Raw genomic sequence first — 25,644 nt, 5'->3', positions numbered from 1 at the left:
AGGTAGAACAGAACTGGCCCTGTATCCCTTTTACAGTATTAAAACCCAGCTCACAAATTCCTTCCTAGTTAATTACAAGCACAGGTGGAAAAAAAAGCAATTCATTTATTTCTGACCTATCCCCCACAGCTTCTAATAGTGGTTGAAGAAATCATACCTGCTCATCTTTCCCACTCATTCCCTTAAAAATTAAAACATTCCTTTACTATTTTCCCCCTTCAGTCTAAGATTCAGAGTGGATTGAGAGGCCCCTATGTCCATCAGAAAATGCCTCCTCTCAATGCAGACCCACCCTGAATGTTCTCAAGGGCTGCAGTGTGGAGGGTCCCTGGTGTGATGGGAGCTGTGACAGCCCTGGCAATCCATGTCCATCAAGGGGTGGACTTGCTGGTCCTGAGGGTGCTGCTGTCTGTACTTGCAGGGTCCTTGTGCCCTGCAGCTGGAGCCCTGGTTCCTTGCCAGGGGCTGTTTGGGTGGGCTCTCCCCTGCCGAGGAGGGCAATGCCTCTGCCAGGTGCTTGTGGCCGAGCCCGTGCCCTGTGTGCTGGGGCCCCCTTGGGCCCTGGGGTTGGTCCATCAGGGGCTGTAGGAACTGTGCCCTGGCCTTTGCCTTCAGCTTGGCCTTTTGCTGCTCCCTTCTTGCACTCACCTGCTGTGCCTTTGTGCCCAAGTGCTGTAGGGCCTTCTTGTGCCCCTTCTGCAGCCCCCTCAGTGCCTGTGGGTGCTTGTCTTGCTTTACAAGAGAGGTGTCTGCTTGGGAAGGCAGAAAAAGCCTCTCTTGGAATGGAGAATGCAATCCCCCTCCCTCCCTCTTGATTTTAAGACTAAAGAAAGCAAGAGGCTCTCAGGCAAAGATATGGGAGTAGGAATACCAGTTCTTTACTAGTGTGTATAATAAAGCAAACAAACACCAACAGCTGCGGCACTGACAGCAAACAGAGCCCGGACCCAGTCCCAGCCTTTGGGCTGCGGCGCTTTCCCCTTGGGTGCAGTTCCGGGCACGGCCGGCAGGGGCGCTGGTGGCTCCCGCGGGTCGGGGCAGCGCATCCCTCCCATGGGAACCTCTCTGAACGGAAATAGACCAATCCCTTCAGCTAACTTTTTCACTTTTTACTTTCTCTAGCCTTTCTCCCGTGTTTTGAGAAAAAATTTGGAGAGGGCTGCATTTTAACTGAGCTCCTAGTGTTTTGATAAGGTGCTTCCTGTAGAGAGAGAGAGTTTCCCTGAACAGCCAGAGCTGTGGTTACCAAGGGCATGTAACTCAGAGCAGGATGGGGTCAGGGGAGGATATCCCGCTGAGGCTGGGTAGGAGTGTGGGCAGGGTCTGCTGCCGGAATCGGCAGAGGGGGATCTTCCCTTGGAGCCCGAGGCGGATCGTGGGTAGCCCCCACATGGCTGATGGCAGCTGATCCGACCGCTGCTGGCAGAGCAAAGGCAGGTGGGAGAGCCCGGCAGCAGCGGCGGTGCCCAGCGCAGGTGGCACGGGCAGGGCAGCCGGGGATGGGATGGCTCGGACCCCCCCTGGGTGCGGTGGGCGCGGTGACCTCGGAGGAGGCGGCAGGACACAGCAACCCCCATCTTCCCCAGCATGGCTGGCAGAGCGGCCGCGGGCCCGGCAGTGGGAGCAGGGCACACAAATTGAGCGACAGCGCCGGGGCAGGTGGAGCTGCCCTGGGCAGTGAGGCCGCACCTGGGATGGAAACCGGGGCAGGCGGAGCTGAGGCGGGCAGCGAGCCGGGACCCGGGACAGGCGCCTGGGCCGCGAACGGAGGAGGCAAGACCTGCAGAGGATCCCGCTCTCTTTCTGATTTTTCCTCTTGTTCCCTTCCATTTCATTTCCCCTTTTTCTTTTCTTGTCTTGTCTTGGTTGTTTGTGATACTTTAAAGGCTTTTATTCTCCTAAAATCTCCTGTCTAACATATGGCATTCTCTTTCTTCTAGATTAAATGGGCTTTTTTTACAAATAAATCTGGAACCTAACAAAACTAAACTTCTGCTTAGATACTTTAAATTGTTGATGGGCTAACTCACGACGTCCTAATGTTGTTTTTCTCTTCACCTTTTTATTTATCCTTTGGCAAATTAAGCCTCTTTCAGTTACTTGCTTTGCTACTCCAAAAATCCCAGTGCATGCATAGTTCCTTAAAAAATGATCGCGCAACCCTTGAGTACCCCAGTGGGTTTTCTGATGCATGTCTTCTAATATTTTCCTAGAAGCACATTTTGTTAGCTAATTGTCTCCCATCAGGAAGATTCCATTTCCCTGATTTATCTTTTTCACTTCCTATCTTGTTTAATTCTTTTTTCTTGGCTTCCCTAAACTTTGTAATTTCCAGTTTTTCCTCGTTTGGAGTTAGTATTAACTTACGTCTTTCAGCTCCATTTTCTGCTACATCCTTAGCTTTGTGCTCTGCCCCCAGTTTGCCCAGTTTGCCTCTCCTTTGGCCCGGGCCGGGTTCCCCCCGCCCACAGCGTCTGGGAGCAGCCGAGAGCCCCGCGCTGCCCATCCCGACCTGTCCCAGCTCCATCCCCGCTCCTGCCGCAGGCTGCCGGAACGGGGCACCGAGGGTGTGGCTGCTGCTGGGGGAGGAGGAGGAGGCAGGGAAGGGCAGGGATGAAGCGGTGGGGGGGGATGAAGTGGAGATAAGACAGAGGAGGAGGAGTAGGAGGGGGAACGGAAGAGGAGGAGTGTGAGGAAGAGGAAGAGGAGGGACGAAGACGGATCAAGGCTGAGCTGAGGGAACCATGCTGTAGATCCCTGCCTGAATTCGCAGCCCCCACCTCTGGGATCATCATCCCCCCCATCGCATGGGTGAGCGGGGAGGGGGAGCTCGGCCCGGATATCCCTGGGTGTCCCTGGGTTGGGTCTTTGGGGAGATGTTTGGAGAATGAAGAAGTCCAAGGCTGAGCGGAAAAGGCCCCTTGGGGGGACATTGGGGGTGGCGGTGGCGGCTGCCGGCAGAGGCAGCCTGGAGGAGCAGAGCCCTGTGTCCCCCAGGAGCCCAAAGGGGGGAGCCCAGAGAGGGGGCAGTGCTGCCATTGGCGGGAGCCTCAAGAGCCTGGAGAGGGGCAGGGGGGACTCCTTGGAGCCGCTGCAGCCCAGAGCAGAGAATGAGGGGAGAAGGGAGCCTGGGAGCCCAAACAGCCCCTGGATCCCGAAATGGGGAGAGCGAAGCAGGGGGAGCTTTTGGCATTGCTGGGACTGCCAGCAGCCTGGGCAGGGCGGGCACCGAGGAGAAGGGGGACCCCCAATCCAAGCATGACCCCTGCAGCTGGGACAGGGGGGAGCTGCTGAACACCAGAGGGGAGGGACCAGGGACGGGGAACTCCTGGGAGGCTTTTTCAGGGCTGAATCTGGGTGTTTGGGAGGTTTTTCTGGAACCCAGGTGCCCAGTGATTGTAGAGATGGACTCAGGCAGAGGGACCTTCAAACTGAGTGTGTACTGGGGAAGATGAAACAGGAAAACCTTATAAATATGATTGTCTGGTAGAAGTTTTTGGGAATATAGAAAGAATAAGGAAGATTGAAATGAAAGCAAGATTTGAGATACCTCAGTTAGTGAATGACTGGAAAACAATGGTGTGACCAGCTGAACGTAATCCCCTTTTGATGAAACAATTCCCTCTGCTTACAGACAGATCTAAGGGTCAGAGCAGACCCTACTAGCTCAGCAGAAGGGGTCCAAAGAGGAGTTTTTAGGGTGTGAAATGTAACACAGTATGGTGATGTAATGATTCTTACAGGCTGTATGTAAATGCTGTAGGATTTGCATCTGGTACCAGATTGGTTAGTGAGAAATAGAATATTCAACACAGAAGAAGATTTATTGTATTGTAACGGGACCCTTACTCTCTTACGCTTTTGCTCTCTTACTCTCTTACCCTCTCATCCTCTCTACCCCTCTCTTCTCTCGGGCCTGCTCCGAGCTGTGCCTGGCAGCTCCCAGCAGGGCCCTGCACCCAGGCCCTTTGCAATAAACCGCAAGTTCCACGCCCTGGCTGCAGAGCTCTCTCGTCTCCATCTGTCCCGATCGTCCTACCCCTCAACGCTCCTACAAATGTGCTCATCCCTTGTTTTCCCCAAACCAGGATTTCCCATTGCCAAGGCCTGGGAGGCTGCGAGGAAGAGGAAGATGCCCCAGGACACTGAGGCAGGTGAGGAGGAAGTCAGTGCCCCTTTCCTCTCTGTGCTGCTCCATCTCCCAGCCCAGCATGGCCCCGGCTGCAGCTCAGCCCTGGGGGGATCTCCTTGCCCTTGCCTGTGGCATGGAGGCAAATCCCATCCTGTCCTTGTCCTTCCTCCCCCAGAGCAGGAGCTGAGCATGGAGCATGGAGAGCAGGGAGGACAAATGCCCGCAGCAGAACCTGGTGGCAGAGGCCGTTTTGAGCGGCTCCACGGCTCAGGAAGCCAACGGGGAGGAAAATCCCCGGAGATGCCGCACGAGGAGGGGCTGCAAACGCAGCCGGCGGGGATCTGAGGGTGAAAGAGCCAGCCTGGGCTGGGAAGGCGGCCGGAGATGGAGCCAGAGCTCGGAGCTGGTGCTCCATAAGCAGCTCCATGATGGGAAGAAGCCCCACACGTGTGGGGAGTGTGGGAAGAGCTTCAGGTGGAACTCCGACCTGATCAGGCACCAGAGGATCCACACTGGGGAACGGCCCTACGAGTGTGGGGAGTGTGGGAAGAGTTTCCGCGTGAGCTCCAACCTGATCAGGCACCAGAGGATCCACACTGGGGAGAAGCCCTACGAGTGTGGGGAGTGTGGGAAGAGCTTCAACGGGAGCTCCAGCCTGATCAGGCACCAGAGAACCCACACTGGAGAAAGGCCGTACAACTGCTCCGAGTGTGGGAAGTGCTTCAGCCAGAGGTCCAGACTGATCACGCACCAGAGGACCCACACTGGGGAGAGGCCCTACGAGTGTTCCAAGTGTGGGAAGGGGTTTAAGACCAGCTCCGTTCTCCTTCAGCACTATCGGATTCACAGAGAGGAGAGGCCCTTCCAATGCCCCGACTGTGGGAAGGGATTCAGGCAGATCTCCACCCTTGTCAAGCACCGGCTCATCCACAGTGGGGAGAGGCCCTACGAGTGTGATAAATGCAGGAAGAGGTTTCCGACCAGCTCCCATCTCCTCCGGCACTATCGGATTCACAGAGAGGAGAGGCCCTTCCGCTGTTCCGACTGCGGGAAGGGATTCAAGCACAACTGCAACCTCATCAGGCACCGGCGCATGCACACTGGGGAGAGGCCCTACGAGTGTCCCCAGTGTGGGAAGAGGTTCTTACAGAGCTCTTACTTGACCCAACACCAACAGAGGCACCACTAAGGGAAGCCCTGCGAGTGCCGCGAGTGCGGGCAGAGCTTCGTGCGCTGCTCCAGCTCCATCCCCCACTGGAGGAGGCACTTTGGGCACAGCCCAGGTGTGCCACATTCCCTGTGATCCATGTTGAGAACACAGCTGGCTGCTTCTCCTTTTAATTTCACCTTAATTTTTTTCTATTCTCCATCTCTTTGCACTGCAAAAGCCAAGAAGAATAGATCTGTCACCTCCAAACCACTCAAATCCCAGTGAAAACAGCTCAATCTTACCCCAAAAAGAGCTCAAACCCACCTCAAAAAACTCAATCCCATGCCAAACTCACTCGATTCCGCAGCCATCAGGCTGAGATGAAGTTGGAAAATGATTTAGAGTGGTGGGATGGAGATTGTGTGGGGCTGGGTGTGTGGGATGTATTTGACAGCAAATAAAACTCTGAGACTTACTGATTTCTCTCCCGTCCATGTTCAGTCTGTTGCAGTTCTGTTTGCAGAGTGCCGCCTTCTCAGCTCATTGTCTTTGTGTGCCCTTTTCTCTCCTACCTCTCTTTGCCTGCTCTGTCTCTCTCAGTGTCTCCCTGGACCCACGGACCACCAGAGACCCTGCCCTGATTTAATTGACCCAGGCACCACCAGAGACCCTCCCTATATTTAATTGCCCCAGTGACCACCAAATACCCTCCCCTGATTAAATTGATCTCTCCCCTGATTTAATTGACCCCTGCCACCAAAGACTCTCCCCTGATTTAACTGACCTTTCCCTGATTTAATTGTCGCCTCCCCTGATTTTATTTAGCCTTTCCCTGTTTTAATTCCCCTTCCCCTGATTTAATTGACCCCTGCCCTGATTTAGCTGTCCCCTTGCCTGATTTAATTGACCCCTGCCCTGATTTAGATGTCCCCACAGACCCTCCCCTGAATATTTATTATTTTATTTCCCAATTGTTATTTTAATTCCCAGTCCCAGGAGCTGAAGTCCTGAAGGCTGGCAGGGAAATGTCTCTGTAGGATTTTGCTCCATTTCCCTTCAAGGGTAGGAACATCTTTTCCTGGCTGGGAGCTGGAATTGCAGACTTTTGGAATGTGTGCAGGGCAGTACGGACTGGCATCAAACGTGGACTGGGATCAAATAGGGGTTGGGATCAAATATGGACTAGGATCAAACAGGGACTGGGATCAAATATGGACTGGGATCAAATAGGGACTGGGATCAAATAGGGACTGGGATCAACTATTGATTGGAATACTACAGTGTGGGATAAACTGGACTGAGCTTATATAGACTGGAATCAAATACGGGCTGGGATCAAATATGAATTGGGATAAAAAATGGACTGGGATCAAATATGGACTAAAATCAACTATGGACTGGGATAAACTGGACTGGGATCAAATCAAGACTGGGATCAACTTTGGACTGGGATCAAATATGGCCTGGGTCAAATATGACAGATTTTATGGACTGGGATCAAATATGGACTAGGATAAGCTATCGACAGGGATCAAATATGGACTGGGATCAAATATGGTTTGGGATCAAGTGGACTGGGTTCCTACAGACTGGGATAAACTGGACTGAGATTATATAGATGTCGTGGTTTGAGAGGAAGTTAGTTTTCTGGGATATTAAGTGGTTGGGCCAATAGGTGCTCACATTTGAATACTGGCACCTGTTTTGGCCACTGGGGACATTGGATACGCCTCTGAGGACACAGGGGTTAAAAAGCAGAGCACTCCCAGGGGAAGCTTTCTTGGGTTCCAGCGAGGGAAGCAGGTCGGACCTCCCCTGCCCAGCTCCTGGCTGGTTTGGGGCTGGGTGAGGTAGGCCTGGCCCGAGGATGGAAGGGTGGAAGAGCCCCGAGAGGCATCGGGCAGCCACAACTCCCCCCCAGGAGAGAGAGAGAGACAGAGCGCCTGTGCCACCGTGAAACTTGATATCCTGTGCTGGCAGCACAGCCCGGCTGGCAGAGAGAAGGGTCCAGCAGCTGTGGGAGATTTGGGCGGGCAGCGCCCGAGCTTCTAAACCTTTTTCGGACAAGGAAAACTTTGCAGAACATTAACCCTTCCTAGAAGAGAGATAAGAGATGACATGGAAGAAGGAAATGTGCAAGTGTGAAGGTCTGGGCAAGTGAAAGATGTCAGGAGAGTAGAGAAGAATCTTAGGTGGGAAGAGATGATGGAGTGGCCTTAGCTGGACTTTTCTTGTGTAGCCATGGACAAAACCATGTTTCCTGTGACACAGAGACTGCATCCAGGGGGAGGCAATGGCTCAGAGCCAAGAGGGTTCAGTGTTGGTACCCCTCGGCTGCAGGGGGTGAAATTTGGGGGGCACAGGTGTCCCAAAGTTGAGACTGTGCCCTTTTTGGAAGGACAACCCTAGAAGCAGCTCTGGTCCATGTGCAGTGGTGAGAGCAGTGGATATGGAAGGAAGAGGTCACGTTTGCAGATGTTCTCCAGGTGGTGCCACGAGTGGCATGGAAACACACGAGGTTTCAGAGGTGTTTCCTGGGGAAGCCTATGGCACAAGAAGGATTCCTCTCCCCTTGATGAACTGAGAATTGATTACCTAAAGGGTGGTGATGGACCGAGAGTTGGTGACTTGGGGGAGAGATGTTTTGGAAATTTGGTGGGAAGGGAAGGAAATGTTTTTGGAAAGTTTTCATTTTCCCTGTGTGTTTCTTGTTACTTAGAGTTGTAGTTTAGTTAATAAAGGTTTCTTTTCTTTATTTCCAAGTGGGGACCTGCTTTGCTTATTCCTGGTCACATCTCACAGCAGACACGAGGGAGCATATATTTTCATGGGGACACTGGCATTGTGCCAGCATCAAACCATGACACCTACGCTGCCAGTTGGCCTTTTTCCATCTCTCCAGCCATCCCCACAGAGCATTGGCTACCATCCATGAATCAGTGTAGAGGTAGAGCTTTGGCCATTTCTCTCCCTTAGCAATGTCCAGGGCCAGCTGAACAGCTTTGAGTTCTGTAAGTTGACTTGATCCACCTTCTCCTTCAGCAGCCTCTGCCACCTGTCGTCTGGGGCTCCATACGGCTGCTTTCCACTTCTGGTCCATCCCTGCGATGCGACAGGAACCGTCAGTGAAAAGAGCGTAGCGCGTTTCCTCTGGGGGCAGTTGGTTATAGGGAGGAGCCTCTTCAGCACGTGTCACTGGTTCTTGTTCCTCTTCATCAGTAAGACCAAAGTTCTCACCTTCCAGCCAGTTTGTAATTATCTCCAAAATCCCAGGGCGATTCAGGTTTCCAATACGGGCGCACTGTGGGATAAGAGCAATCCGTTTACTCCATGTAGCGTTAGTGGTATGGTCGGGGGAGGGAAACTTTCCTTTGAACATCCACCCCAGCACCGGTAGTCAGGGTGCCAGGAGGAGTTGTGCTTCTGTGCCAATCACCTCTGAGGCAGCCTGGACTCCTTCATAGGCAGCCAAGATTTCCTTCTCTGTGGGAGTGTAGTTGGCTTCTCACCCTCTGTAGCTTCGACTCCAAAATCCCAGTGGTCGGCCTCGAGTCTCCCCAGGCACCTTCTGCCAAAGGCTCCAGGACAAGCCATGGTTCCCGGCTGCAGAGTAGAGCACGTTCTTCACCTCTGGTCCTGTCCTGACTGGGCCAAGGGCAACTGCATGAGCAATCTCCTGCTTGATCTGGGCAAAGGCTTGTTGCTGCTCAGGGCCCCAGTGGAACTCGTTCTTCTTGCAGGTGACCAGGTAAAGAGGGCTCACGATCTGACTGTACTCAGGAATGTGCATCCTCCAAAAGCCTATGGCACCTAGGAAAGCTTGTGTTTCTTTCTTATTGGTGGGTGGAGACATTGCTGTGATCTTGTTGATTACGTCTGTAGGAATCTGATGCCGTCCATTAATAAGGCCTCCGATCAGCCTTATCATGAAGCAGAGCCTTGGTGCTCAGGATCTCAGTCCCTGAGGAGGGACCGGGTGCCCGAAGCCAGCTCAGGCCAATGCCGCGGGGCTACCTTTCTAGCAAGCCTGGTGATATTCAGCTCTATAGTGATTAGCAGCTCTTAGGACCTCAGCTCTTTGCTTGCTGGGTAGTGGAGCTCCGGGCTTGAGGCAGCAGCAGACGGAGAGAGGAGAAGGAGAAGGCAAAAGCTGTTCCACAGAGAAGGCTTTATTTGGGGTTCCGCGAAGGGTCTCAGCTCTTCTTCTTCTGAGCTAGTAGGGTACAGCATGCTACTTTTATAGGCTTGGCAAGTATCCAAACTTGACCAATGGCAAGGGATTAGGGGGACCATAAAATGACCGATAGGTAAAGGCTACCATGGCATTGCCTTACATGGTTGTAGAGATAGATTATAGGGCAGATGTCCATGGAGTCAGGAAGCTTCCTTGCTGCTGTGTCAGCATTCCTTTTGTTAGATTCTCCATGGTGCTTTTGCCAAATGTATGGGGTTTACTACAGTCCATCTTGCCACTTCACTGCCAGGAACTGAATCTCACGAGCTGGTCCCTTTACCTTGACTTTTTAATGGCAAAACCAGCTCCCAGGAGGATTTGGATGATTTCCTTCCCTTTCTCAAACACTTCCGCAGCTGTGTTCCTCTCACACAATGATGTCATCAATATACTGCAGATGTTCTGGAGCCTCTCCTCTTTCTAGTGCAGCCTGGATCAGTCCATGGCAGATGGTGGGGCTGCGCTTCCACCCCTGGGGCAGTCGGTTTCAGGTATACTGCACTCCCCTCCATGTGAAAGCAAACTGAGGCCTGCATTCTGCTGCCAGAGGAATGGAGAAAAATGCATTGGCAATGTCTACAGTGGCAAAGCACTTTGCTACCTTGGACTCAAGCTCGTACTGGAGCTCTAATTTTTCTGGCACAGCAGCGCTCAGTGGTGGAGTCACTTCATTCAATGCACGGTAGTCCACAGTCAGTCTCCATTCTCCTTCATATTTTCGCACAGGCCAAATGCGGCTCTTGAAGGGTGAGTGGGTCTTGCTGACCACCCCTTGGCTCTCCAGCTCTTGGATCATCTTTTGGATGGGGATCACATCATCTCGAGCGATTCTATACTGTCGTCGATGCACTATGGAAGTGGCAATTGGCACCTGTTGCTCTTCCCCCTTCAGAAGTCCTACAGCACATGGGTTTTCTGACAGTCCAGGCAAGCTGTTCAACTGCTTGACACCCTCTGTCTCTACAGCAGCTATCCCAAATGCCCATCTGAGTCCCTTTGGGTCTTTGAAATAGCCACGTCGGAGGAAGTCTATACCTAAAATGCATGGGGCTTCTGGGCCAGTCACAATAGGATGTTTCTTCCACTCATTTCCAGTCAGGCTCACCTCAGCTTCCACCAAAGTAAAATCCTGTGATCCCCCTGTCACACCAGCAATAGAAACAGATCCCGTCCCCACATGTAATCCTTCCATAAGCCACAAAGGTCCTTCAGGGAAAAGGACTCAATATTTGCATCTGATCTTGCACCTGCTGCTTTGACTCCTGATTTTATGTCAGGAGGCATTGAGGTTCCTTCTCCTTCATCATCATCATCCTCATCATCCACTGGTCGATTGGTCTTGTCCGTGCATTTCCCACTTCTAGTGCTGGCAGCAACAGCCATTGGTTGAGGCTTATTTTCTGGTTTAGCTGCTGGCTTAGGCTCACTATCTGGTTTGGCTGCTGGCTTCGAGCCTGGGCTGTTGGCTGCAGCCTGAGTCACCGGGATAGTTGCTGATTTATCTCCCTGCCCCTCTGCCTCTGTCTGCTGCCCGACAGTATCTAGCAGCGTGCGATGAGCACAAGCCAGGGGCCAGCTCACTGCAATGACCTTCCTCTCCTTAGGCTCATCCTGGGACTTCTCTTTCAGATATTTCCCCACCTCAGCTGGGTTGTGAATTTGCTCATGGGGAAAATCCCAGACTATAGGGTCAGAGAATTCCTTCAGGATTTGGCCCATATCCTCCCATTTCCCACACCACTTAGGATTCTCCACACCTGGGTCAACTCCTGAGTCAGGGGTCTCATCAGCCCATCTAGAAATCTCAGCCCTCATCCTAGAGAAGCAGCAGGCTGTATAGAGGAAGGTTACCAGATTGAATACCAGAAAGATGGTCTCTTTAACGTTCAGGGGAAGCTCAACATCCTTCAATAGTGATGCAATAGATTCATAGGAGAAGAAGGAAAGCAAAGGCTGAAATGCCTCATCCCCTGCTGCTCCTCCTCTAACAAACTGGATGCATAACCATAGCCACAAACCATTCATACCTGGAGCAGACCCTAGCATGTTTATAAACTTTTTACACATCATTACCACCAAGCCCAGCAGGATAGCTATTCTGGTCACTGCCCCTCTGCTCTAAAAACTACATATTAGGGACAATATTAAAGCTATTTCTGGGTAAGAAAATAAACCTAGGGACCACAGAGGTATTAAAATCTCAAAAAACCTTAGGGACAAGAAATGCATGCAAGCCTTCGCCCCAACAGACATTATGAATTCAAAAAGCATGGCTATTAACTGCTTTATACAAACACAGAGTAATGGCAACCAAAATGCCCTCAAAACAGGGTTTTTCCACTCTCTCTCGAGCCCCACGTGTTGGGTGCCAAATTTTGTCCCGGTTTAGGGTAAATTTGGTAGAGAATCTCCAAAGGGGGCCCCTCCAGAAAGCAAACCCACACGGCCCCTCCCCCCAACCGGTTCGGGAAGGATTCCTCAGAGAGAAGTGGAAAGAACCTGTTTATTTAACAGGCACAGGACCCCCAGCACACAGAATGAACAATACCTCATGACACCGCTCTGAAAAAGGTGACAAATTCAGAAAGTCTCTCTCGGGGGTGGTCGCTCTGTTCTCAGTCCCTCCGGCGCTGGGGCAGCTGCTGCAGCCACAAGGTGCAAACTCTCGGTGTTCCCAGGTCCCAGTCTGGAGCAGGTTTGAGAAGGTTGAAAAAAGGAAAGGAGAAACAGTCCAGGAAGGAATTTGGACTGTTTAGCTAAACTAGCTAATGAGCAGGAGCAAAAGCAAGCAGAAGTGAAGCAGAAGAGCCAGAGAGAGAGAGAGCAAAGCAAAAAGGCGAAAGCAGAACTATGCACTGCCCCGTCTCTGTGTCCTTGATAAGAAAAACCCAAACAAAACTTTCACACTACAGAGACAGTCTTAAAGGCACAGAACATATGAATGGGGATACAAGCATCATAACGTCACCCTAGGACACACGGGTGTCCTGAACAGTCTCATCCCATTGTTATCCTTTTGATACTAATTCAGTTTGGTTTTATCAGTAGTCCTATTCATTATTAATTGGAGCATGGAACAGATTGATGTCTATAGTTAATGCACACAACTTGGCTGATGTCCTCTACACTGTGGACATCCCCATGACATTTGACACAAGGCAATTATGAATGAAGCCTATGTGTTTTGGAAAATCCTTGATTTCCATTTATGATTTTGTGGAAATTACGTTCGATTTTTAGTGAATTGTTTTAGAAAATAATTTTTTAAAGTTAATGCTTGTATTAATATGTGTTGATTGCTGTTGCTTTTGATTATTTGTGACTGGTTTTAACCATTTAAATATTGTTTTAAAAGTAATATTGTTTTAATTAATCAACCATTTGTGAAAATTGTTATGATAATCAATATTATGTTTGTTTATTGTTTCCCTTTCCCCCTCCTTCTCCTATCCTTTCTTTTCCCTCTCTCACTCTCTTTTTCCTCTCTTTCTATCATCCCTATTTTTCCGGGTTATACTACCAATGTACGGCGAGTTCTGCAGACTCATCAATGATGCTCCAGAGTTCTGCTGATGAAGATCCCTCAAGACAATCGTGAGTCATGGGGTCGTGTGAGAGTCTGTCTGAATTTTCCCTCATCTGCCTCATGATCGTCATTGGGGGACCACTGAAGAGAAGACCCCCCTGTCTTAAATCTCTGGCTCCAAGGGAGAAAGTCATGTGCCTGAGACCTGAGAGCGTTGCTAAGCCATTGTTCTCACAGGTGTTGTTTGCTGTGTGCTACGCTGAGCCCAATGAGAAGAAGAAGGGGGCACCGTGCCCTTTGTGCAACAACAGCCTTGGGAGCTGTCCCACCTCTCAGCCTGGCTGGACTTCTCCTGAGTTTCAGGGGGTGTCCCACAGAAGACCCTCACCTGTTTTACAACCACTGTGACAGACAGACTGAGATGTAAGGAGCCTCTCCATCAAGGACTGAGACATGGAACCCCCATGTGAAAAGGCCCCTCTGCTCCTTCCAAGGACTGGGACTGAAACCCCCAGTCCGGGGCAGGTGTGTGGGGGAGGCAAGCTGACCGAAGCGAGATGTTTGCCTGCAGGTTGTGACCACTGGACCAAGAAGACAATGGCTCTCGGTTACTGCTGAGAGCATGGACTACCTGTTACATCTATTCCTTATTGTATCTCTATCCCCCCCTCGCAATTTCCAATAGAGTTATCATAATAAAAACCTCTGAGTTAGTGAGACACTTTGAGATCTCCCCGACGTAACAGGCGGATCCTCGACTGGACCAAAGGACTTGGTCTTTACGTTTGGTAGCTGTATCCCGTCTTTCTCTCTTTCTCTCTCTGTTTTGTCTCTCTCTTCCTCTCTCTTTTTCTCTCCCTTAATCCCTCTATCGCATTTTGCTGTGGTCATTCAATAAAGGTGCATTTGTTTCGATTATCATTGCAAACGCCCTTGTACCGTGTCGGTTCTTTTTGCACCCTGAGATCAAATCTGTGAACCATCACGAAACCTGTCCGTGAGGACGGATCGTGACACCCCCCGAGGACCCCTCCCCAAATTCCCCCCCAAAGCATCCCCAGCACCCCCAGACCCTGCTAAAATCCCCTCAAGTTCCCCCCACACCCTCCCCAAATCCCCCCCAAACATCCTCAAGACCCCTCCCCAAATTCCCCTCACGACCCCTCCAGGACCCCTCACCTGTCCCTGCGCCTCCTCAGCAGCTCCCAGAGCCCCCCGTCCTCTCCCAGCGCCTCCCCCGCTCTCTCCAGCGCCTCCCGCAGGACCCGCCCGAGCCCGGGGCGGCTCCCGGGGATCCCTGAGGGGGGCCCGGGGGGCAGGGGGAGGGGTGCCACTTTGGGCTCGGCTCTGATTGGCTGGAGCAGCACAGGGAGGGCGGGAGTTGCTGAGGGGAGACACGTGATGATTGGTTGGTTTCGTAGAGGTCGCGGTGATTGACAGGAGAGGGGCTGGGTAGGTGGGCTTGGCCAAGGGGAGACGCCCAGTGAAGAAAGAGGGAGGGGCGTTGCTGAGGGGAGATGCCTGGTGATTGGTTGGTTCAGCACGTAAGAGGTGGGTGTTTCTGAGAGGAGGCGTGCGGTAATTGGTTGGATCAGAGGCATGGGAAGGCCGGTGTTCCTGAGGGGAGACAGGCAGTGATTGGATGGCTTGGGGCGGGGTGCGCCATGATTCGTTAATTTGGGAGATGAAGCATGGTGATTGGATGGTTGGGGCAGGGCGCACCGCTATTGGCTGGGAAAAGTCCAGGATTTTTAAGGGAACAGTCCCGGTTTTTTGGGGAAAACTCTGGGATTTTTAAGGAAAAATTCCCGTGCTTTGCAGGAGAAACATTCCCGGATTTTTTGACCCCGCATGACTCCAAATACCCCAAATGACCCCAAAACACTCGAAATAAACCCCAAATAACCCCAAGAACCCCCAAACAATACCTAACAGTCCGGCAAATAACCCCAAAGAAATCCAAATAACCCCAAAAAACCAAAAAAACACCACAAATTACAGCCAAAAGTCCCCAAATGATTTCAAGCACACCTAAAAAAATCCCACATACACCAACATTAACGCCAAGAACCCCAAATAATTACAAACAAGCCCAAACAAACCTAAATAAGCCCAAACAAACCCAAATACTTGCAAATAAACCCAAATAATTCCAAATAACCCCAAATAAACAGTAATAAACCAAGTAAAACCCAAGATAAACCCCAAATAGTCCATCAATAACCCCAAATAAACCCCAAACCAACCCTAAATAAACCCAAATAAACCCCAAGTAACTGCAGTTCTTCCTGTTGCCCCCCAAAACAGATCCTGACCAATCACAACGCGCGGCACTGATGACGATCCACTTGCTGGGCAGAAACTCAGAGCACTGGCCCCGCCCAGCGATTTTCAGCCAATCAGCGCCCGGCCCAACTCTGACTCGTCCCTTGCCAGCCACAGACCAAGGCCTCTCACTGCCGTAAATACTCAGAGACCGCGTGGGGTAATTTCCAGCCAATCAGAGCGTGTCTCGCTGATGACTCATCAGTTGCGAGGAGCGGAATTTTGTGTGGGGGGGGGAAGGTGACCCTGGGGATGGGCTGGGGACCCCAAATTAATCCAAAACGGGGTCGGACCCCAAAACGAAGCAGGAGGGGCTTGGAGCCCCCAAAAGCAAACACAGAGGAGGGGATTGGGGGAACAATCGGAAAGGGGAGAGCAGCGAAAAGAGGGGGGTGGGGCCCCAAAACTGAGCTGGGAGGAGGATGGGACCCCACCAGTTGAGGTGAGAATGTGGAATGGGACCCCCAAATTGAGCTGGGAGGGGTATGGGATCCCAAAACTGAGCTGGAAGGGGAATGGGACACCCCAAATTGAGCAATGAGGGGGGTGGGACCCCCAAATGGATGAAGCCAATTTTGTTCCTGGAATATGTAAAGTACTTTATGGATATGCAAAAAGTCTATGAATATGCAACAGGCTGATGTAATAGGAGAGAAGGACCAAGGCCAAAGGTTGTTATGGCCACCAAGACCCCCCAGTTATTTTTGGAAACACCCCTTAATTAATCTGTTTTTAATTACATCAGCCTGTTGCAGATTCATAGACCCCCATGCCTATCCACAAAGTAATTTACATCTTTCAGGGACTATTTCACATGGCCCAGCCATGGGGGTGTCTCCCCATTAGAGGAGCCTCCACTGAAATGGAAAATGTAATCCTCCTCCCTTTGATTATTACTACTACTACTATTATTATTATTATTATTATTATTATTATTATTATATTATCATCATCATCATTAATAATAATAATAATAATAATAATAATAATAATAATAATATTTTTGACATTAAGGGGCTCTCAGGCAAAGATATAGGAGTAGAAATAACAGTTCTTTATTAGAAAAAATTAAAAATACAAATGCAGTAGTACAAACAAAAAAGAACAGTGACAAAGTCAGAATTCTCTGGGAATGCAGTGAAAAAGGTTGATTCTCCTGGAATCTGATGGCAAAAGGCTGATCCTCTGGGAATCCAGTGGGAAAAGGGTTGATCCTCTGGGAATCCAGTGGGAAAAGGGCTGATCCATTGGGAATTCATTTCTTACCCCTCAAAAGCAGAGCAAAGGCAGAGCCGTGGAGTTTTTATAGGGTATCCCAAGGGTGGAGTTGGGGTTTGGGTCAGGGGAGGAGTTCTTAAAAACACAAGAAGGGTGAGATCAAATTCCTGCCTCTTAGCAACAGCAGTACTCCACACAGAACGTGTCCCCAGATCCTAAATTCCCTCTAAAAAAACTCAGACATTATGGAACTTCAGATAAACTCGATTAATTTCCTTCATTTAACCCAGTTTTGGGCGTTTTTAAAGGATGAAGAGGAACCAGAGGAAAATTAAGGCCAAACCAAAAGATGAAGCAGCCAGGTGTGTTGCCAACATGGATCACAGGGAATGTGAGTGACCAGGGCTGTGCCCAAAGTGCCTCCTCCAGTGGGGGACGGAGCTGGAGCAGCGCACGAAGCTCTGCCTGCACTGGGGGCACTCACAGGGCTTCCCTTAGTGGTGCCTCCGTTGGTGTTGGGTCAAGTGAGAGCTGCTGGAGAAGCTCTTCCCACACTGGGGACACTCGTAGGGCCCCTCCCCGGTGTGGATCCGCCGGTGGGTGACAGGGGTGGAGTTCTGCTTGAATCCTTTCACGCAGTCGGGGCATTGGAAGGGCCTCTCCTGTGTGTGAATCCGATAATGCCAGAGGAGATTGCAGCTGGTCTGAAACCCCTTCCTGCATTAATCACATTCATAGGGCTTCTCCCCTGTGTGGATGCGCCGGTGGATGATGAGGGTGCAGTTGCCCTTGAATCCCTTCCCGCAGTCAGGGCATTGGAAGGGCCTCTCCTCTCTGTGAATCCGATAGTGCCGGAGGAGATGGGTGCTGGTCGTAAACCTCTTCCCACACTTGGAACACTTGTAGGGCCTCTTCCCAGTGTGGCTCCTCTGGTGCGTGATCAGGTAGGAGCTCCGGCTGAAGCACATCCCACACTGGGAACACTTGTACAGCCTTTCTCCAGTGTGGATCCCCTGGTGTTGGATAAGGACAGAGTTGTGCCTGAAGCTCTTCCCACACTCCCCACATTCATGGGGCCTCTCCCAAGCGTGGATCCTCTGGTGCACAATCAGGCTGGAGTTCTCTGTGAAGCTCTTCCCACACTCCCCACACTCGTAGGGCCGTTCCCCAGTGTGGGTCCTCTGGTGTCTGATCAGGTCGGAGTTCCACCTGAAGCTCTTCCCACACTCCCCACACGTGTGGGGCTTCTCCCCATCATGCATGTGCTCATGGAGCACCAGCTCTGAGCTCTGGCTCCATCTCCGGCCGCCTTCCCGGCCCAGGCTGGCTCTTTCCCCCTCAGATCCCCGCCGGCTGCGTTTGCAGCTCCTCCTCGTGTGGCATCTCAGGGGATTTTCCTCCCCGTTGGCTTCCTGTGCCGTGGAGCCGCTCAAAACGGCCTCTGCCACCAGGTTCTGCTGCGGGCATTTGTCCTCCCTGCTCTCCATGCTCAGCTCCTGCTCTGGGGGAGGAAGGACAAGGACAGGATGGGATTTGCCTCCGTGCCACAGGCAAGGGCAAGGAGATCCCCCCAGGGCTGAGCTGCAGCCGGGGCCGTGCTGGGCTGGGAGATGGAGCAGCACAGAGGGGAAAGGGGCACTGACTTTCTCCTCACCTGCCTCAGTGTCCCGGGGGATCTTCTTCTTCCTCGCAGCCTCCCTAGGGCTGGCAATGGGAAATCCTGGTTAGGGGAAAACAAGGGATGAGAGCGTTTGTAGGAGGGTCCGGGGGTAGGATGGTTGGGACAGACAGAGATGAGAGAGCTCTGCAACCAGGACATGGAACTTGCGGTTTATGCAAAGGGCCTGGGTGCAGGGCCCTGCTTGGAGCTGCCAGGCACAGCTCGGAGCAGGGCTGAGAGAAGACAGGGGTAGAGAGGATGAGAGGGTGAGTAAGAGAGCAAAAGCATAAGAGAGTAAGGTTCCCATTACAATACAATAAATCTTCTTCTGTGTTGAATATTCTATTTCTCACTAACCAATCTAGTACAAGATACAAATCTTATAGCATTTACATACAGCCTGTAAAAATCATTACATCATCATACTATGTTACACTTTAAACCCTAAAAACTCCGCTTTGGACCCATTCTAATGAGCTAGTAGAGTCTGCTCTGAACCTTGGATCTCTGTGGAAGCAGAGACAATTGTTTCATCAAAAGGGCCTTCAGTCAGGCCACACCATTGTTTTCCAGTTATTCACTAACTGAGGTATCTCAAAGCTGCTTTCGTTTCGATCTTCCTTATACTTTCTGTATTCTCAAAGTCTTTTGCCAGACAATCATATTTATAAGGTTTTCCTGTTTCATCTTCCCCAACACACATTGAGTTTGAAGGTCCCTGTGCCCGAGTCCATCTCTGGAATCACTAGCCACCTGGGCTCCAGAAAAACCTCCCAAACACCCAGATTCAGCCCTGAAAAAGCCTCCCAGGGGTTCCCCGTCCCTGGTCCCTCCCCTCTGGTGCTCAGGGAGTTCCCCCCTGTCCCAGCTGTTGGGGGTCACGCTGGAATTGGGGGCCCCCCTACTCCTCGGTGCCTGCCCTGCCCAGGCTGCTGGCAGTCCCAGCAATGCCAAAAGCTCCCCCTGCTTTGCTCTCCCCATTTAGGAATGCCGGGGCTGTTTGGGCTCCCGGGCTCCCTTCTCCCCTCATTCTCTGCTCTGGGCTGCAGCGGCTCCAAGGAGTCCCCCCTGCCCCTCTCCAGGCTCTTGAGGCTCCCGCCAATGGTGGCACTCCCCCCTCTCTGGGCTCCCCACTTTGGGCTCCTGGGGGACACAGGGCTCTGCTCCTCCAGGCTGCCTCTGCCAGCAGCCACGACCGCCACCCCCCGATGTCCCCCCAAGGGGCCTTTTCCACTCAGCCTTGGACTCCTTCATTCTCCAAACGTCCCCCAAAAGACCCAACCCAGGGACACCCCGGGATATCCAGGCCGAGCTCCCCCTCCCCGCTCTCCAGTGCTAAGGGGGGATGATGATCCCAGAGGTGGGGGCTGCGAATTCAGGCAGGGATCTACAGCATGGTTCCCTCAGCTCAGCCTTGATCCGTCTTCGTCCCTCCTCTTCCTCTTCCTCACACTCCTCCTCTTCCGTTCCCCCTCCTCCTCCTCTTCCTCTGTCTTATCTCCACTTCATCCCCCCCCCTTCATCCCTGCCCTTCCCTGCCTCCTCCTCCTCCCCCAGCAGCAGCCACACCCTCGGTGCCCCGTTCCCCCAGCCCTCACAGCCCGCGGCAGGAGCGGGGATGGAGCCGGGACAGGTCGGGATGGGCAGCGCGGGGCTCTCGGCTGCTCAAGTCGCTGCGGGTGGGGGGAACCCAGCCCGGGCCAAAGGAGAGGCAACCTGGGCAACCTGGGGGCACATCACAAAGCTAAGGATGCAGTAGAAGATGGAGATAAAAGAGTTATGTTAATAATAACTCCAAAGGAGGAAAAGTTGGAAATTACAAAGTTTAGGGAAGCCGAGAGAAAGAATTAAACAAGATAGGAAGTGAAAAAGATAAATCAGGGAAATGGAAACTTCTTGATGGAAGACAATTTCATAATAAAACGTGCTTACTAGGAAAATATTAGAAGACTTGCATCAGAAAATCCACTGGGGTACTCACGCTTTGTGTGATCATTTTTTAAGGAACTACGGCTGCACTGGGATTTTTGGAGTAGCAAAGCCAGTAACTGAAAGATGTTTAATTTGCCAATGGACAAATAAAAAGGTGAAGAGAAAAACATTTGCAGGTCATGAGTTAGCTGGTTGACCATTTCAAAGTATCCATGCAGAATTTTAGATTTTTTAGGCTCTGGATTTATTTGTAAAAAAAATCGTTTAATCTAGAAGAAAGAGAACATGCCATATGTTAGACAGGAGATTTTAGGAAAATAAAAATCTTTAAAGTATCAGAAACACCAGAGGAAAAAAAAAAAAAGGGGGGAAATGAAAGGGAGGAGAAGAAGAGGAAAAATCAGAAAGAGAGTAGGATCCTCTGCAGGTCTTTCCCCCTCCGTTCACGGCCGAGGCGCCTGTCCCGGGTCCTGGCTCCCTACCCGCCTCAGCTCCGCCTGCCCCGGTTTCCATCCCAGGTGCGGCCTCACTGCCCAGGGCAGCTCCACCTGCCCCGGTGCTGTCGCTCAATTTGTGTGCCCTGCTCCCACTGCCTGGCCCGCGGCCGCTCTGCCGCCCATGCTGGGGAAGATGGGGGTTGCTCTGTCCTGCTGCATGCTCCGAGGTCACTGCACCCACCACACCCAGGGGGGGTCCCAGCCATCCCATCCCCGGCTGCCCTGCCCGTGCCAGCTGCGCTAGGCACCGCCGCTGCTGCCGGGCTCTCCCACCTGCCTTTGCTCTGCCGGCAGCTGCCGGATCAGCCGCCATCAGCCATGTGGGTGCTACCCACGCTCCGCCTCGGGCTCCACGGGAAGATCCCCCTCTGGCGATTCCAGCAGCAGACCCTGCCCACACTCCGACCGAGCCTCGGTGGGATATCCTCCCCTGACCCCGTCCGGCGCTGAGTTACGTCCCCTTGGTAACCACAGCTCCAGCTGTCCAGGGAAACTCTCTCTCTCCACAGGAAGCATCTTATCGAAACATTAGGAGCTCAGTTAAAATGCAGCCCTCTCCAAATTCTTTCCCAAAACACAGGAGAGAGGCTAGAGAAGGTAAAAAAGTGAAAGAGTTAGATGAAGGGATTGCTCTATTTCCGTTCAGAGAGGTTCCCATGGGAGGGATGCGCTGCCCCGCCCCAAGGGAGCCACCAGCGCCCCTGCTGGCCGTTCCCGGAACTGCACCCAAGGGGAAAGCGCCGCAGCCCAAAGGCCGGGACTGGGTCCGGGCTCTGTTTGCTGTCAGTGCCGCAGCTGTTGGTGTTTGTTTGCTTTATTATACACAATAGTAAAGAACTTTTATTCCCATTCCCGTATCTTTGCCTGAGAGCCCTTTGATTTCACTAGTCTAAAAATTAAGAGGGAGGGGGTTTGCATTCTCCATTCCAAGAGAGGCTTTTTCTGCCTTCCCGAGCAGACACCTCTCTTGTAAAGCAAGACTAGCACCCACAGGCACTGAGGGGGCTGCAGGAGGGGCACAAGAAGGCCCTGCAGCACTTGGGCACAAAGGCACAGCAGGTGAGTGCAAGAAGGGAGCAGCGAAAGGCCAAGCTGAAGGCAAAGGGCATGGCACAGTTCCTACAGCCCCTGAGGGATCAACCCCAGGGCCCAAGGGGGCCCCAGCACCCAGGGCACGGGCTCGGCCACAAGCACCTGGCAGAGGCATTGCCCTCCTCGGCAGGGGAGAGCCCACCCAAACAGCCCCTGGCAAGGAACCAGGGCTCCAGCTGCAGGGCACAAGGACCCTGCAAGCACAGACAGCAGCACCCTCAGGACCAGCAAGTCCACCCCTTGATGGACATGGATTGGCAGGGCTGTCACAGCTCCCATCACACCAGGGACCCTCCACACTGCAGCCCTTGAGAGCATTCAGGTGGGTTTGCATTTAGAGGAGGCATTTTCTGATGGACACAAGGGCCTCTCAATTCACTCTGAATCTTAGACCAAAAGGGGAAAATAGGAAAGGAATATTTTAATTTTTAAGGGAATGAGCGGGAAATATAAGCAGGTGTGATTTGTTCAACCACTATAAGAAGCTGTGGGGGACAGGTTTGAAATAAATGAATTTCTTTTTCTTCCTCCTGTGATTGTAATTACCTAGGAAGGAATTTGAGAGCTGGATTTTCATACTGTAAAGGGGATACAGAGGCTAGTTCTGTTCTACCTTTGTGCAAAAATCTGACAAGGCCCCTGCTGAAGTGAAGCCACAAGTGTGGACAGCCCCAGGGAAAGAGGGAAAATTAGATATGGAGCCTCTACAATTTACCTTAAAGCAACCAGGACAAGCAATATCCTGTTCCAAGAGAAGGAAGGAAGGGCTCACAGCCTGGTATTGATTCCCTGTTATAGGCAGGGCTTTTGGAGCCAGGGATGTCTCTCTACAACACTCTGACTGCCAGTCAACAAACTGGATGGATGGACAGCAGGAGGAAACACAGAATTTGCAAGTGCTAAAATGAAGATTAACTGAGGCGGCTGGCCTGGGCCTTCCAGACAGGTAAAAGGAATTTGAATTATAGGTGGATATTAAACAGGGTCTTGCCAAAGGAATTCTTGTGCTAAAATGTTTAACCCTACATAGGATATCCTATAGTTCAAGGCTGGCATCGAGGTAAAGCACTGATAACCAAAACAGCCTCTAAATGGATGAGCAGGGCTCCGTTATTACAGTATGAAACTTGTTCAAAGGCACAGGAGGATTTCGAACTGAGGACAGGGCAAGGGTTTAACCCAGCCTCCTGTTTGAACAGCCTGGAGAGGGGCTGGCAAGGAACCCAGGACTGCACTCAAGGGACAGAGCTCCACACCCAGGCTGGGACAGATTGATGATGGGACATTGCCTGGCCTGAGGGAGAAAATGTGTTTGTGGATGGCTCTGCAAGGGCAGCAGAAGGGAAAAGAGCTACAAGACAGGCTGTTATTGAGGAAGGGGAATCCGTCACCTCAGTGCTGCAAAATGTACCAATTTCGGTTCTTTTAAACGTTTTTTCTCTACTCAGGATTGGTTTTCTTTGCCTTGGGGAAAGGAATTTTAAATGTTTTATTTAAGGGGTGTTACACCACTCAATGGAGATGAGTTTAACATATGAACAGACTAGGAACAGCCCAAAAGATACCCACAGAGATAACGACCAGCAACAAAACATCAACATTGCCCAGCAGCAAACAGCAACCAACAGCTACCCCTGATACTGCCCCCGGCAGAGCTGGAGACACCTGGGCTGGAAAAGGCTGAGAAGGAAATCCAGGAGTGTGGACTGAATGCACATCAGAGGGGAAGGAATCCGGGTCCAACAGGAAACCAAATACTAGAAACTTACAAAACTTGGAAACAATGAACATTAAAGCAGTGGATTTAGATTGGTTCAGACTACATAAAGTTTAGGAAAATCTAGGAAAACTCGCATGGCATGGAATGATTTTCTCTGCACAGCCGGGCTATTTGTGAAAGAATTGGCTTCTGTTGCACATCCAGGCCAGAACCAAGGAATGCCTTAACTCTCTAACACTAAAGAGATTCTTGCAGAGTTTTTGTTTTCCCTGAAGTTTCAGTGATAACTGTTATGAACAAAAATTCAGTTGATTTTTTTCTGTGAGAAAAAGTTACAAAAAGGCAGCCAGATCACTGTCCCTGCCCAAGTTCTGCGTGTTTTGTTATTGTAATCACGGGTCGTTGAGGCTAATCGCTCCGTTTGTATTAGCAGAGCCTTGCCCGAGGCTAAGTTGTACCTTTCCCAGAATAGTGAAGACACCTGAGAAGGTGAGGGGGGTTATGCAAAGTGACTCCAAGACCAGAATTCTTTGTGGGACTCCAAACGCTACGGAGAAAACACCAAAAACAACGAGCCAAATAAGAGTTGAGAGACTGGAGTGCTGTCTGGATGTGAGGAGCGGAGTGCTAGGCCTGCAGAGATGCTGGAAACCTGCATTGTTCCTCATCCCCCGGGCCAGGTCTTGGAGGAAGCAAGACTCGGACCGAAGCAAGATGATCTGGAAGCAAGATGATCTGACGGGGATCACCACGCCCTAAAGGCTCCCAAGAGGACTGGATCCCCCAGCTCTGCCCCTAGTGGACAAAGCTGTGCATATCCTCCTCCTCTCAGTCGCCGTGGGAGACACGACAGGGACTGCAGCCCTGCCGAGCCGCCCAATCCTGAGCTGATCACTTTTAATAAAGGCATTAAAAAGGAGAAGAAGACACCTGAACCTGTTTATTTCAATAACAACATGATAATAATTTTTTATAATAATTCCCACTTTATATTGTCAGGTGGGTTTGGGACAGAAGTGTGAGAATCAATTTTTGGTCTGAGTTTTTCAATGTCTGCCTTTATGGTGCATTTGTAGAACTGAAGAGCTTTTACCGTAATACTTTGACCTTGTATATAATTAATACTTTTTTTTAAAAAACAGCAGATGCTAGGCGGGCCACATGTGACTCACCAGATGGCCGCCCTGGAAGAGAAGCTTCATTCCAGGCAGCCTCCAGAGGAGCTTTAGAAATGCAAATGAACACTGCTGGGCAAAGTGTGGACAATGTACCTGGGTCTCTTGCCTGGGGCAGGAATTGGGCTGATTCCCTCTGCCCCTCACCCCAAGCTCTGCCTGCTTGCACTGATGGAATTTGCACAGCTCCAGGCAGAGCCCAGGGGGAGGATATCTGACCCTGCAACACAAAGGGGTGAAGCTGCAAAGGGAAACAGCAAATGAAGAATGTTGGGAAAACTTCACTATAAATAAATGGGGGTGGAATCATCCCTCTGCCCACTCCAAAATGTGCTGTCACTGTCTGTGTTATATAGGGTGGATTAGAACACCGAGGAATTCTTGCTGCCACAAGTTCAGGGAAATCAGTTGGGAATCCAAGTATTTCATGATTCAATTAGAGAAAAGTGGTAAATTGATGAAGTCTTGCCTGAAGAGAGCGCCCAAAATGGGGAAAAGATGAACAGCCAGCAAAACAAATCCTACAACACCATGGACCAGCCCCTGGGAACCCGAACCAGTTCATATCAGGAGCCACAGAACACATTTCTCATTTCAATGGCATCATTAGATTACAAGCTGTCCTCACAATAATAACCAACCAGACAGCTCCAGCTCCTGACCTTCCTGCCGACCAATCCACTGAAATGAGGAACACAACACTTAACCATGAGATGGGATCAGATCATCTGTTAGCAGAAGGAGGACGAGTTTGTGAAAAATTAAATGACACAAACTGCTGTTGGCAAAAAGATGACAAAGGAAAAGTGATTAAACAGATAACAAAGGAAAGAAGAAAGCAGCTCATGTACCAGTCCAAACGTGGAAAGGACGGGAATGGGACACAGTTTTGTGGCTCCCTGGCAGACCATGGGTTAAACGAACGCTACTTCTCCTCTGATGTGCTACAACAACTCTCATCTTTTTACCATGCTCCACACCTT

General features: G+C 51.2%; 1 pseudogene; it reads left to right on the top strand.

The window, feature by feature from the left end:
* Positions 1-25,644, top strand: part of LOC128945551 (uncharacterized) — a 1,882,792-nt pseudogene that overhangs the window by 840,631 nt on the left and 1,016,517 nt on the right.

This window comes from Melozone crissalis, unplaced genomic scaffold (assembly GCF_028551555.1).
Source record: "Melozone crissalis strain CALT ecotype California unplaced genomic scaffold, PUWL_Pcris_2 ptg000066l_1, whole genome shotgun sequence".
Lineage (NCBI taxonomy): Eukaryota > Metazoa > Chordata > Aves > Passeriformes > Passerellidae > Melozone > Melozone crissalis.
Note: the sequence above shows the minus strand (reverse complement) of the source record. Positions and strands in the feature narration are given on the sequence as shown.